This window comes from Abramis brama, assembly GCF_963993115.1.
Source record: "Abramis brama genome assembly, chromosome: 2".
Classification (NCBI taxonomy): Eukaryota; Metazoa; Chordata; class Actinopteri; order Cypriniformes; family Leuciscidae; genus Abramis; species Abramis brama.
Window position 1 is genome coordinate 20985458 of NC_139964.1, and position 14455 is coordinate 20999912.

At 36.8% G+C, this 14455-nt stretch overlaps 1 pseudogene across 1 annotated transcript in view; it reads right to left on the reverse strand.

The window, feature by feature from the left end:
- The window catches only part of LOC311077822 (complement C3-like), a 515769-nt pseudogene that overhangs the window by 434806 nt on the left and 66508 nt on the right, over positions 1 to 14455 (reverse strand). The window contains exons 27-32 of the transcript XR_014609571.1: positions 3024 to 3180; positions 2297 to 2460; positions 2067 to 2219; positions 1776 to 1835; positions 1602 to 1692; positions 1167 to 1212 (exon numbers count right to left, since the gene is read on the reverse strand). The product of XR_014609571.1 is annotated as a complement C3-like (transcript). The remainder of the gene's footprint in view (positions 1 to 1166; positions 1213 to 1601; positions 1693 to 1775; positions 1836 to 2066; positions 2220 to 2296; positions 2461 to 3023; positions 3181 to 14455) is intronic.

Here is a 14455-nt window from a genome sequence, read left to right on the forward strand (position 1 = left end):
AACGCATCAATGGCTCACATCATGCATTTCAGCATGAATAAATTATGCAGCTGAATTGTCCTGTAATTTTCATTGTTTGCTTTTATTTTGCTATTGTTTTGTTCTGACTTTAGTAGCTTGTTTTGTGATGTTCAGAGTTGATCTGTTTGTCACTAGTTTGTTTATTGTCACCATTGTTGAGATTCATATGCTGATTCTTGATGTCTGTATGTTTAAACACAATAACTTCTTTGCACAAAGTATTTTCATATTGCTGTTGGATCTCAAACTGTAGAATCTCAGAGCTACAATCACCAATATTAAAACGAGACATCAAGCATATAGTCAAACATTTAGACTCTGAATGACATCAGTGAATCAGGTCACTACGTGATGAAAATGTCATTATCATCAAAACATATTGTGAGCAGGTCATGTTTTCACTTGCAGTAACAAATGTGCTTTATAAACACAATGTTGGAACAGTCAGAGAAAAACTAATATTAAAAAATGAAAAGGGTCAAGAGCCCAACTAAAGCAAACACTGACCACCATAATGGTAACTTGAAAAGAAAAAATCCATAAAACATTACCATCTAAACTTCTGTTGAATCTCAAGAACTTTTGTCGATGTATGACAGAAATAAAGTCAAACTGGTAATAATAAGTGCAACAATGTGTAATGACTCGAAGTCAGTTGTAGTTCTTGTGTTTCTTTTTTTCTGTTATTGTTTTTTCTCTTTCCGTCAATGATTCTGCTTATTAACATCAGGTGTCACCACTAATGACCAATCACTTAATTATCTCATTAACTTCAACACTGCTTCAGTGTTAATTTTTAACACCCTGTAGTGTGGACACATATGTACACTGAAGAGTGTTAATTTAACACTGGGGATTTTGCTGTGCTGAGTCCATTTGATGTCAGATTTCTTATATTGTAGTATAGTGTAGAGCTGCTTGTCTCTGAATAAACTCTTTTCCGTGTCAGAACGCAGTGAAACTGGAGTCTCCCCTGAAATCATTATCTAACTGTCCCTGGTACTCGCGTTCATGAAGCAAACATACAGCGAATGTGGGACAGTAAACAAACCAAGTGTGAAAACAGCCTAAATGAGCACATGCTGATTAATTACAAATTAAATGTTTTCTTGACATAAAAATGAATGAGGTATTTGTTCACATACATGAAATCCATAATGAAGTTGTAACTTTCAGTGGCTCCTTTTTTTGCTAAAGGGAAACAAAAGTATTTGGTGGTTTTAGTTCAAGTCAAGTCTTCCCTTTCTATAATATCTATTTCTATTATATAGGGAATATAAAAATAAAATTCATTAAAATGAAGATTTAATACATAAAGGTATTTGGGGAAATAAAAGTTAACTAGTGAACCCTGGGTCAGTCTAGCCTGTTGGTAAACATAATCCTGTGTTATCATGTTTAATGTTTCATGATCCATGTAGAAAGCAGTGCTAACCCACTTCTAATGTCATTGTAGTTGTAGTTTAAAGTGTCAAATGTTCTTAAAATGGGTTAGAGTGACGATAACCCAGGGCTAAGCACAGTGTGAAAAGCCTTAATGTACAGAAAGTGCTAAAGAAAGGCCTTTTTGTCAATCTTACTTTCAGAGTTTTTTTCCATTTTAACAGTCAGATCAAAGAGTGTACAGTCAGACTTCTTCTCAACAGGTCTGGCGTAGTACCGCGTCAGAACCTGAAAAGAGCAGCACGTCTCAGATTAGATGTTCAAACGCTTTAATCTTGCTGTTGACCGTATAAACGCTTATAGACACTCACTGAGAGAGTGGCTGTTCCAGTTCCTCTAGCTGTCACATTGAAGTCCTTGTTGATCTCCAGCTGTTGAGTGAACACACGTACTCGAGTCAGCAGGATAATCAAATCCATGATGTATAGCAGAGATACCTGAAGACTTTATTGACCAAACACAACACATTTGATGTAGACAATTAAATATGATGGATGACAAATAACAAAACTCCCAACATTCCTCACTTACTATGATACAAAATCATTCAATTGATATGAGCAGCACACATTTTGAAGCAGGTTGATGAGTTTAACCCTCACCTTACGTGTAAGATGCACATTGTCTCTTTTAATGGTAAATCTGACAGGACTGATTCTTCCTGCCACGGACAGCTCCACATCCAGATGGAAGTTTTGTTGGTCCTTCACCTGCGTGCGATACTCTGCCACGGCCTGGAACACCATGATGGTCGCCTGGAAAGTGCAGAACAGCATTCAAAGACAAGTTCTGCATCAGTTTATCACAGTCAGATGATGAGATGTTAGTGTACCTGTGTGGTGCCAGATCCACCATATTGAGACTGTTGTGAACGCAGCCAGAGCACTGCCTCTCCTGCTTTATCAAAGTCTTTGGCCTTCACAAGTGCCAGCACAGCATAGGCCGTCGCCTCCAGTGAGTGATGATGCTGTCCAGCGACAGTCCAAGACCTACCGGCTGATTCAAACACAAAGCAGGAATAATAACAGGACTGTGTTCCTTTACTGTTATTGACACCAACAAGCAGCAATTATTACACTGCAAAATTTGATAATTTTTCCATTATTTACTGTTATGGCTAGCTCATATACCGCAACATAAAAGAGGCAAACAACAAATGCTTTAACAATAAACCAATTTATTTATAAAACAAGCAAAACAAGTATTAAACAATCAAAAGAAACGGACGTCTAGGGGAGAAAAAAAAACACGCGTGTGTTTACTAAATAAACAATATATGCCACTAAAAATAAATATGGGAAAGCAAAGATACAAAAGAAAGAATGTGAGAGAGAAGTGAGAAAGAAGTGAGAGAACACTCACTCCAAGTCACAGGTCTTAATACTAACACCTATGGTGAGTTAATTAGGGATTGAATACACCTGTTGCCCAACTAACGTCTGCACTGTGTAGCAGAGCCAGTCGGGGTAAACAGGCAGGCGTAACATTTACACTGGGTTTGGATTTGAATTATTCCATGTTGAATAAAGCAAAACACTTTTTGATGACTTGTAACTGACCTATTGGTTCAGTGGAATGTTTCATCAAGATGTCTTTATTGAGTTTGTCAACATTGGCCATGGCGTAGGACGTCATCGCAACAGCGTAAGGATTGGTCAGTTGTGGAAGTCGACCTTCTAAGAATGCAACAGCCCTCCTGATACTTTCATGTAGACTCTATAAAAGTGTGTGTAAGAGGTTAAAAGTTCTCAGATCTGCATCCTACAACATACTGTATAATTCACCAACTCTTCAAGGTTAATTTATGTTGTTACCTGTATGAATTCTTTAGATTGACTTTGTCATTAGGGTCCATAAATAATACAGTCGAATGGCAGAAAAAAAGGTTAGACAGTAGTCGTATATAAACATTTTGCTTGCCTTGCATCATTTAAACCCTTTGGTATCTACTACAGGTGCTGGTCATAAAATTAGAATATCATCAAAAAGTTGATTTATTTCAAGAATTCAACTTAACAGGTGAAACTAATATATTATATAGACTCATTACATGCAACGTAAGATATTTCAAGCCTTTATTTGTTATAATTTTGATGATTATGGCATGAAGTGCTTTGAAAATGTCCTGGTAGACGGCTGCGTTGACTCTGGATTTAATAAAGCACAGTGGACCAAAGTCCTCTTTTCTGATGAGAGCAAATTTTGCATCTCATTTGGAAACCAAGGTCCCAGAGTCCGGAGGAAGAATGGACACTCTCAGAAGAAAAGGTACAAAAAGCTGTCGCTGTGGCGGTACCTTTTCAAAAGGTACACTTTTGTACCTAAAGAGTACATATTAGTCCCTCAAAGGTACATATTAGCAGAGGTGGGTAATCCAGGGGCCAAAGAGTAAAACTCTCCTGTCTGAATTAGCAAATCCAGGTGATTGGAACAAAATACTGAGGAGGACTTTTACTTTCTGAACCTGGACTTTACACCTCTGCATAGCAATGCCACATGTCAGCCAAGAGCAAAGAAATAAACCAGAACTGGACTTTATCGTAGCCACAAAGTCTGTGTATATTAAATATGGAGTCATCTCAGCCTTAATAAGCCTGTTAACAAGCAGAATCACTGAAGGAAAGAAGAGAACAGAAAAAGAGATGAGCAGAAACACAAGAACTACAACTGACTTCAGCCTCAATCTCAGATGAAATCAACTGAAGAGAAAAGAAGACATTAAATCTGTGAAGATCTCAGCAGAGGAGGATTAAACAACTCCACAAACAGCATTACCAGCTTCACTTATTACTAACCAGACTGACTTTATTTCTGTCAGACGTCTACAAAAGTTTTTATTGAGAATTAACAGAGGTTTAACTCTAACGTGTTTCATTTTGAAGTCACCATAACAGTGATTAGTGTTTCCATTCGTTGGGCTCTTAACTCTTATTCTAACTATTGTCTTTTTTGGCCGCTATGACAGTGTGTTTGTCGAACACATTTGCAGCAGCAAAGAAAGCTAAAGTGAAATGAGATCAGGTGATGATGATTAACTGTTGATGGTTTTATAATCATCATGAAATAACTTGATTCACTGTATAATAATCAATCTAACAATCAATCTAATTAATAATCTAACAATTATGTTGTTCCACTAATATATTCACATCACAAACCCTGTGTTACTGCAGCATGAGATCCAGCAATATAACAATCAGTTTAAATCTTTTAACAAAGATTAAATTAAAAAATAAACCACACGGATATCAACAATCAGTGTATGAATCTCAACAATGGTGACAATCACAAATATTTAGATAGATTAATTCAGAACATCACTGAAAAGCTTCTAATTCACAACAAAGACAACAGCAAAAAAATAAAAGCAATTTTGAATCAAACAAAATTATAGGACAATTCAGCTGCATAATTTATTCATGTTGCAATGCATGCTGGGAGTTTTGTACTATGATGGTACCCAGCATGCATTGCAGCAAAGTACTTTTGATTGTCACCATTGTTGAGATTCATACGCTGATAGTTGATGTCTGTGTGTGTCATATTAAACAGACTTTTTCATGCTCATGTTTGCTAAAGTCTTCTAACTTGTTGTAATATTGATGGATCTCATGCTGCAGTAACACAGGGTTTTGTGTCGTGAAAAAAAAGATTAATGTGACAACACAATTGTTAAATTATAAAAATCTCAGTGAATCAGGCTGTTTCATGATGATTATCAAACCATCAACAGGAAACCATCATCACCTGATCTCATTTCACTTTAGCTTTCTTTGCTGCTGCAAATGTGTTTGATAAACACACTGTCATAGTGGCCAAAAAAAAAAAAAAATATATATATATATAATAAGAGTTAAGAGCCCAACTAATGGAAACACTAATCACTGTTATGGTGACTTCAAATGAAACAGAGTTAAACCTCTGTGAATTCTCAATAAAACTTCTGTAGACGTCTGACAGAAATAAAGTCAGTCTGGTTAGTAATAAGTGAAGCTGGTAATGCTGTTTGTGGAGTTGTTTAATCCTCCTCTGCTGAGATCTTCACAGATTTAATGTCTTCTTTTCTCTTCAGTTGATTTCATCTGAGATTGTGGCTGAGATTACTCCATATTTAATATACACAGATTTTGTGGCTACACTGTAAAAAAAAATCCAAATTTTACAGAAAATAACTGTGATTTTTTGACGATAATTTTCTTTAATTTTAAATTGTACTCAAAACACTGTAAAATTAACAAATAATATCTGTAAAATAAAAATTCAGCTGTTATTTTAGGTATTGTGACATTAATGACAAATTACAGTAATTTCACATTTTTTATACAGAAAATTGATTGTATTTTTCATACAGTATTTTTTCTGTTTTCTTAAATTACATAAAAATGTATGTAAAATTACAAATATAATCTGTAATTTAACAGAAACAAAACAGTTAAATGATAAAATGGTCAAATGACTGTCAGCTCCCCAAAAAACTGTAAAACATCCTAAATTAAATAAACTGAAAAACACTATTATTTTACAGGTATTTCCTGAATAATCACGATCATAAACCTTCATTGTAAAAAAAATCATAAAAAAAGGGTCAAATGACTGGCAGCTGCGGATGCCAAACAAAAAACATAAAATTAAAGTAAAACATCCTAATTTAAATAAACCGAAAAATATGGAGGGATTATTGGGTCAGATTTAAAACTAAAAGTCTAAAACTAAAAGTCTTAAACGAAAAGTCTTAAACGAAAACTAAAAGTCTAAATTTGAAACTCGAAGTCGAAAATGAATTTGGTATTTAGGATTGGGCATTTGGTATTTAGGATAGGGCATTTGGTCATTTTGTATTTAGGATTGGGCATTTGGTCATTTAGAATTTAGGATTGGGCATTTAGGGATTGAGGAGTGTATGCAAATAAGGAGGCGTGGCCCAAATACTGGAGGCTGGGTTTGAAATGGCTGGTGCGCAGAGGCACCTCATGGACAGCAGAGGGAGCTCCCAGTGCTAAGGAGCACTGTAATGAAACCAAACAGCGAGTGAGCAGGGCTTTTTTTCAAAAGCTGCTTTCACTTGTTATTAATAACCAGGGCCCGGTTTCCCAAAGCGCTCTTATCTCTAAGTAGTTCTTAACCTATTCCTTAACCTCTCTCTTAACCTTATGGGACGGTTCCCGAAACGTTTGTACGCTAAGTATATCTTTTGTAAGTCACACTTTCGTAAGGTTGGTCTGGACCACTCTTAGCTTTACCTTATCACTGTTGCAGGTCTATATGAATATAATTCTGAAGTTTTAATACACCCAGACAGTATTAAATTAGGCTAATTCAAGTGTTTTCATGCAAAGAATAAAATAGATTGTTGTTAGATTTTTAATTATATTATTATACAATATTATTAATTTAATTAAAACGCTCTTTTAAAGGCCAGTGAAAGCATAGGCTACTGTCAGTTAAGTCCTATTCAGACGCTAATATTGTTTCTCATGGGCTCGTCCGGTATTTTAAACATTTACAGGGGTAAGTCGGTGATTTTAGTGCCGTCCGAATCCATAATATCAGTGTTTTTCTCACCCAACCCGCGTAAAAATCCCTGGCCAAATTAGTACCTTCTGTTTTTTGACAAACAAGTCGTGTGGTAATTTAATTGCCGTCTGAATCCACATCTCTGAGTTTACAAGAGATTCAAAATTCACGGTTTAAATCCTTTTTGATCACTGCCGAGCACCGTACGCAAGATGTAAACTTTTATTACTGAAATGCTGGAAAGTATTTACAAGAACAATATTTCATCGCAGCTCCACCTCAGCGAACAAAAATGGGAAAGAGAAGAAGGCACGTACATATTTGAAAAGGTTATTGTGGCAGCAATATATGTTACAATTTTAAAATATGTAGGCTAGGCTATTATAGGCTATTATAGTTTGGATTATTTTTTATAATATCCAATAATCATAATAAATTGCAATTTCAACTATTTCTGAAGTGCTTCATTTATAAAGATCACCGCTTTCTCACATAAACAGCCCCTGCACGAGAGAATAATTGATTCTCGAGCCATCGATATCAAACAATTCAGCACCATCGCCACGGACAGCGCCGGGTAACGTCGCACGTAAGAAGGTATATCTTAAGCAGCTTCCTAAGGTATGGTTCGGGGAACACACTTAGGAACATAAACACCTTTGGTAAGATATATCTTTCGAGCTCTCTTAGCGCGCTAAGAGTGAGCGTTATCGGGAATCCGGGCCCAGATTGACTTTATTTCTGTCAGACTCTACAGAAGCTCTTATTGAGAATTAACAGGTTTTGGTGTTGACGATTCATTTAATGTTTCATTCAAAGTCACCAGAATCGTGATTAGTGTCAGCTTTATTTGAGCTCTTGACCCTTTACTCTTTAACATTAGTTTTCTCTGATTGCTGTAAATGTGTGTTTAATATAACGCATTTGATACAGCAGAAATAATCATGAGAAAAACATGCTTAGATGATAATATTATCACCATGAACATGTAAAATTGTTAAGCATAGCAAGAGTTAAACATTTGAAAGATTAATGTAATTTTAAAAGAATACTTTTAAAAGGATTAGCATATTACAATTAGCTTCAAATTATTTTTAAATACAGTTCAGACAGGACTTTACAGTCTATGGTATCAAACAGACATCAAGAATCAGCACATGAATCTCAACAATGGTGTCAAACAAAAAGCTTCATGCCGCAATGCATGCTGGGTGCAACCATAGTACAAATCTCATCCATGACTCCCAGCATGCATTGCGGCATGAAGCTTTTCCTTTGTCACCATTGTTGAGATTCATACGCTGATTCTTGAGGTCTGTACTCAAACTTCATCAGAGCTGCACTTGCTAATAACTACATCATCAAGAAACATCAAGAGCTCAAATAAAGGAGCCATTAATCACGATTCTGGTGACTTCAAATAAAACATTCAGTGAAACATCAACATCTAAACCTCAGTTAATTCTCAATAAGAGCTTGTCTATGTAGATTCATGATGTCTAAACCATCCAAATGTTCAAATAAACTCTTTATTAAACGTCACTGGACTCCATACACAAGTTAACAATACGTTTCAGTTTGTGTAAAAACACAGGAAGTAACTCTGGCAAATACACACCGACTACAGTCACATGTGACACATATCTGACACAAGTTGTGTAACTATAACTAGGGCTGGGCGATATATCGCACGATATTGTTATGCGCATCTCGTCAGTAAAGCCGGTTCCTTGATTAGTAGTAAATCACCATCACCTGCTTTCAGATGGAGCGGCATTTACTACAAAGAGCCGTAGTTAACTGACAAGCTGAGCCATATCGCATTAATATCGCAGACGTATCGCCAGCGATAATTAATGCGATATGGCTCAGCTTGTCAGTTAACTACGGCTCTTTGTACACAGCAAAAACTCCAGTGTTAATTTAACACTCCTGGGAGTGTATATGAACACTCAAGAGTGTTGAAGTTAATGAGATAATTAAGTGATTAATTTAGTGATGATTGAACATTATTGAAGACACCTGATGTTAACAAGCAGAATCACTGAAGGAGAAAATCACAAATTGTAAGCCACCGTTATGGCGATGATTGTTTGCTTTAGTTGGGCTCTTGAGCCTTAAGTGTTTACTTTAGATTTAGTTTGGTTGTTGTATCTGAGTTATAACTGCCAGATGAACAAAGAAAAAAATAAGTAATCTGATGGTGTTGGTTATATTATGACATTCATCATTTGAACTTGATCACTGAACTCATTAAGATCCTTCTTTCTGACTTCGATGTATGTTGTTGGTTACAGCATAACTGTGAATCTGCATAAATGCCCAGAATTTTTTATATAATATGAAGGATTTCTTAAAAGTTGTTTTTATTGTCACCATTGTTGAGATTCACAGGCTGATTATTGATGTCTGTGTTTCTAAATAAATTTAGTTGAAAGTCTTTTGATCAGAACAATGTTTATTAAATATTTTGAATTATAAGTAAAGTACTGATAATCGTAGGCTGAAGAATCACAAAACTACTGCTAATAAGTTAAACCAAACTATTTCAATAAGTCATTTTTCAGATCACAGCATGATTATGTCAAAATATAACCATCACTGTCAGATCACACTTTACTTTGTTCATTTAACTGTTATAAATCAATAACAGCAGACAAACAACAGTAAAAATTAAAGTAAACATGTAAGGGTCAAGAGCACAACTAAAGCAAACACCCATCACCACAATGGTAACTTACAATTTGTGATTTTCTTCTTCAGTGATTCTGCTTGTTAACATCAGGTGTCTTCAATAATGCTCAATAATCACTTAATTAATCACTTAATTATCTCTTTAACTTTAACAATCTTGAGTGTTGATTTAACACTCATATTTTAACACTTTACACTCTTGAGTGTGGACTCATACACTCCCAGGAGTGTTCATTTAACACCGCTCCATCTGAAAGCAGGTGATAGCAATTTACTACTAATCAAGGGAACCGGCTTTACTGACGAGATGCCCATAACAATATCGTGCGATATATCACCCAGCCCTAACTATAACACATTAGTGTGTAAAAGGTTTCAACACACTTCTGTGTAAGAGGAATAACACATTAGTTGTGTTAAAGGTAACACAAAATGTGTAGTCCTTATAAACACAGAGATGTGTTAAGAATCGACACAGGTTGTGTGTTAAATTTGACACAACATGTGTTGTCCCTGAGCACACTCACTACATGTGTTAAAACTGACACAACATGTGTTAAAATCTTTTTCAGATTTCACGTTTCAGTGTTCATCCAAACACTCAGTTGTAAAAACACAGGAAATAACTCTGGCAAATACACACCGACTACAGTCACATGTGACACATATCTGACACTTGTGTAACTATAACACATTAGTGTGTAAAAGGTTTTAACACACGTCTGTGTTAAGAACAATAACACACTGGTTGAGTTAAAAGTAACACAAAATGTGTTGTCCTTAACTAGACACACAGGTGTGTTAAGATATAACACAGGTTGTGTTGTTTTTAACACATCCGTTTTAAGAGTGTACTGACACAGCAACAGCTTTTGTACCTTTTTTTCTGAGTGGAGAGGCACACAATCCAAGATGCTTGAAGTCCAGTGTGAAGTTTCCACAGTCTGTGTTGGTTTGGGGAGCCATGTCATCTGCTGGTGTTGGTCCACTGTGCTGTCCACTCAACACAGCCGTCTACCAGGACATTTCCAGAGCACTTCATGCTTCCTTCAGCAGACAAGCTTTATGGAGATGCTGACTTCATTTTCCAGCAGGATTTGCACCTGCCCACACGGCCAAAAGAACCATGACCATGACCATGGTATTACTGTGTAATTACTGTGTGATTTCATGTAATATTCTAATTTTCTGGGATTTTGATTTTGTGGGTTTCATAATCTGTAAGCCATAATCATCAAAATTATAACAAATAAAGGCATGAAATATCTCACTTTGCATGTAATGAGTCTATGTAATATATTAGTTTCACCTGTTAAGTTGAATTCTTGAAATAAATCATCTTTTTGATGATATTCTAATTTTGTGACCAGCACCTGTATTTTTGACGAAAGTAAAATTAGCAACCAAAAATTTGTTCTGTCCAGCACCTTTTTACTAAACCACATTTGAAAGAGGCCCTGTGTTTGGTTTATGCTTGGAAAGATGCTTCAAAGTGTTGCCTTGTCCAATAATAATTATAAAAGTCACTTTATTTTGGAGTCACTTTATGGAATTAAGAAAGTTTATTAATTCTATAAAATCAGTCCATTTATGAGTCAAGCTGTTGCAGGTTGCGATATTTTGGTCTTATTTCCAAAATATAGCATTTGCTTAATTATGTTTATGATAGAATTGTTTGTATTTCCACTACTGCATTTTTGGTGCCTGTAAATCAATGAACTGTGTGTGCATAGAACAGGATTAAGCACTAACAGATGAAGTGACATCCAGGTTTAGCTGCGTTTACATTGCCATTGATTCAGGAGGAAATAAGAGTCTGAAGTACTAAACCTGCACATGGTGAACAGTGGCGGCTCTTCAGGAGAGGCAAGGGAGCCACAGCAAAATCCCCAGTGTTAAATTAACACTCCTCAGTGTACATATGTGTCCACACTACAGGGTGTTAAAATTAACACTGAAGCAGTGTTGAAGTTAATGAGATAATTAAGTTAACACTGAAGCAGTGTTGAAGTTAATGAGATAATTAAGTGATTAATTAAGTGATGATTGGCCATTAGTGGTGACACCTGATGATAACAAGCAGACTCACTGAAGGAAAGAGAAAAAACAATAACAGAAAAAAGAGAAACACAAGAACTACAACTGACTTCGAGTCATTACACATTGTTGCACTTATTATTACCAGTTTGACTTTATTTCTGTTATACATCGACAAAAGTTCTTGAGATTCAACAGAAGTTTAGACTAATGTTTTATGGAGTTTTTCTTTTCAAGTTACCATTATGGTGGTCAGTGTTTGTGTCACAGGTTGACTTTGTTTGTTTTTGATTAGAGACATTTGGGCCTTATTGTGTGCAGTGTCATGTGTGATGGTGTTTACTGTGTGCATTAATATATTGGCACTCTGAATTGTAGTGGTTATTTACTGTGCATGTGCACCAAATTTGTAGTGGGTTTTGTTGCTATTTCTTAATCTGCCCTGCTTGACTGTTTATAGACACCCATTCATGGACAAACCTGGCAACCCGCTTCCATGTTCTAATCATCTCCTCACACAGCGAGCGACTCACTTTCCTCAGCTGGCGACTCACTCTCCTCACACAGCTAGCGACTCACCTCACACAGCGAGCGACTCACTCTCCTCACACAGCGAGCGACTCACTTTCCTCACACAGCGAGCCACTCACTTTCCTCAGCTGGCGACTCACTCTCCTCACACAGCAAGCGACTCACTTTCCTCAGCTGGTGACTCACTCTCCTCACACAGCGAGCGACTCACTTTCCTCACACAGCGAGCGACTCACTTTCCTCAGCTGGCGACTCACTCTCCTCACACAGCGAGCGACTCACTCTCCTCACACAGCGAGCGACTCACTTTCCTCAGCTGGCGACTCACTCTCCTCACACAGCTAGCGACTCACTTTCCTCACACAGCGAGCGACTCACTCTCCTCACACAGCGAGCGACTCACTTTCCTCAGCTGGCAACTCACTCTCCTCACACAGCGAGCGACTCACTCTCCTCACACAGTAAGCGACTCACTTTCCTCACACAGCGAGCGACTCACTTTCCTCAGCTGGCGACTCACTCTCCTCACACAGCGAGCGACTCACTCTCCTCACACAGTGAGCGACTCACTCTCCTCACACAGCGAGCGACTCACTTTCCTCAGCTGGCGACTCACTCTCCTCACACAGCGAGCGACTCACTCTCCTCACACAGTGAGCGACTCACTGTCCTCACACAGCGAGCGACTCACTTTCCTCAGCTGGCGACTCACTCTCCTCACACAGCGAGCGACTCACTCTCCTCACACAGTGAGCGACTCACTCTCCTCACACAGCAAGCGACTCACTTTCCTCAGCTGGCGACTCACTCTCCTCACACAGCGAGCGACTCACTTTCCTCACACAGCGAGCGACTCACTTTCCTCAGCGAGCGACTCACTTTCCTCAGCTGGCGACTCACTTTCCTCAGCTGGCGACTCACTCTCCTCACACAGCGAGCGACTCACTCTCCTCACACAGCGAGCGACTCACTCTCCTCACACAGCGAGCGACTCACCTCACACAGCGAGCGACTCACTCTCCTCACACAGCGAGCGACTCACTTTCCTCACACAGCGAGCGACTCGCTTTCCTCAGCTGGCAACTCACTCTCCTCACACAGCGAGCTACTCAGTCATGTACATTGGCCTAATATTATAATAAAATCTCTACCCTTTTCACTGTATTGGTGCAATAACTAACTACTTCAGTAAAGTGTTCAATTTTTGTGTTGTAAAAGTCATTTATTCTGAACCAATAATCTTAAATTGATTCTCATTGCATTTTTTTTTTAACATTTATAAAGGCAATTTCCCCCTAACTGTCATCTTTCAAGTCAAATTCTATACATTTTAAGTCACTATATTGCTTTTACTAATCAAATTGACTAGTATCAACAAAAACATTTTTTTCCCACTGCAGAGAAAACTTATAAAAAGTTTAATATGCAAAACAAGCATACAAAAACATTGTTTAACCACTTTAAAATAAACACCTGTAAAGCTTTTGTTGATTTCATAAATTATCTTTAAAATAGTATATTCTGAAAAAGTGACATTTCCATTTTTGCTGATTCGCATTGGTATCAAAATAGGTAAAACACATTTCAAAGTTACATACACCATTGTGTTTTTGTAAAGATCACATTAGTTAACTGTAGGCCTATAAATTACTTGCATGTTGTTTTTCTCTATCAGATTATAACAGATTATTATTTGATGACACCATTCAAATGAATATTAAACATGAATGCCCCATTATGTTTTGATTATTTTTAGTTTTTGAACTCCAATTGTATTCATAAATTTTATTGGCTTTTTTATTGGCCAGCAGCAGTCCTTAAACAAACATAAAATACACATAATATACACACAATTTAAATTTTGCCCCATGCATTCATGTTGAATAATGTTTATATTTTTATGCTAGTTTTGCATATTAAACTTTTTATAAATGCCACATCTGATGCAGATTCTGTTTTCTCTGCAGTGGGAAAAAAATGTTTTTGTTGATACTAGTCAATTTGATTGGTAAAAGCAATATAGTGACTTAAAATGTATAGAATTTGACTTGAAAGATGACAGTTAGGGGGAAATTGCCTTTATAAATGTAAAAAAAAAAAATGCAATGAGAATCAATTTTAAGATTATTGGTTCAGAATAAATGACTTTTACAACACAAAAATTTAACACTTTACTGAAGTAGTTAGTTATTGCACCAATACAGTGAAAAGGGTT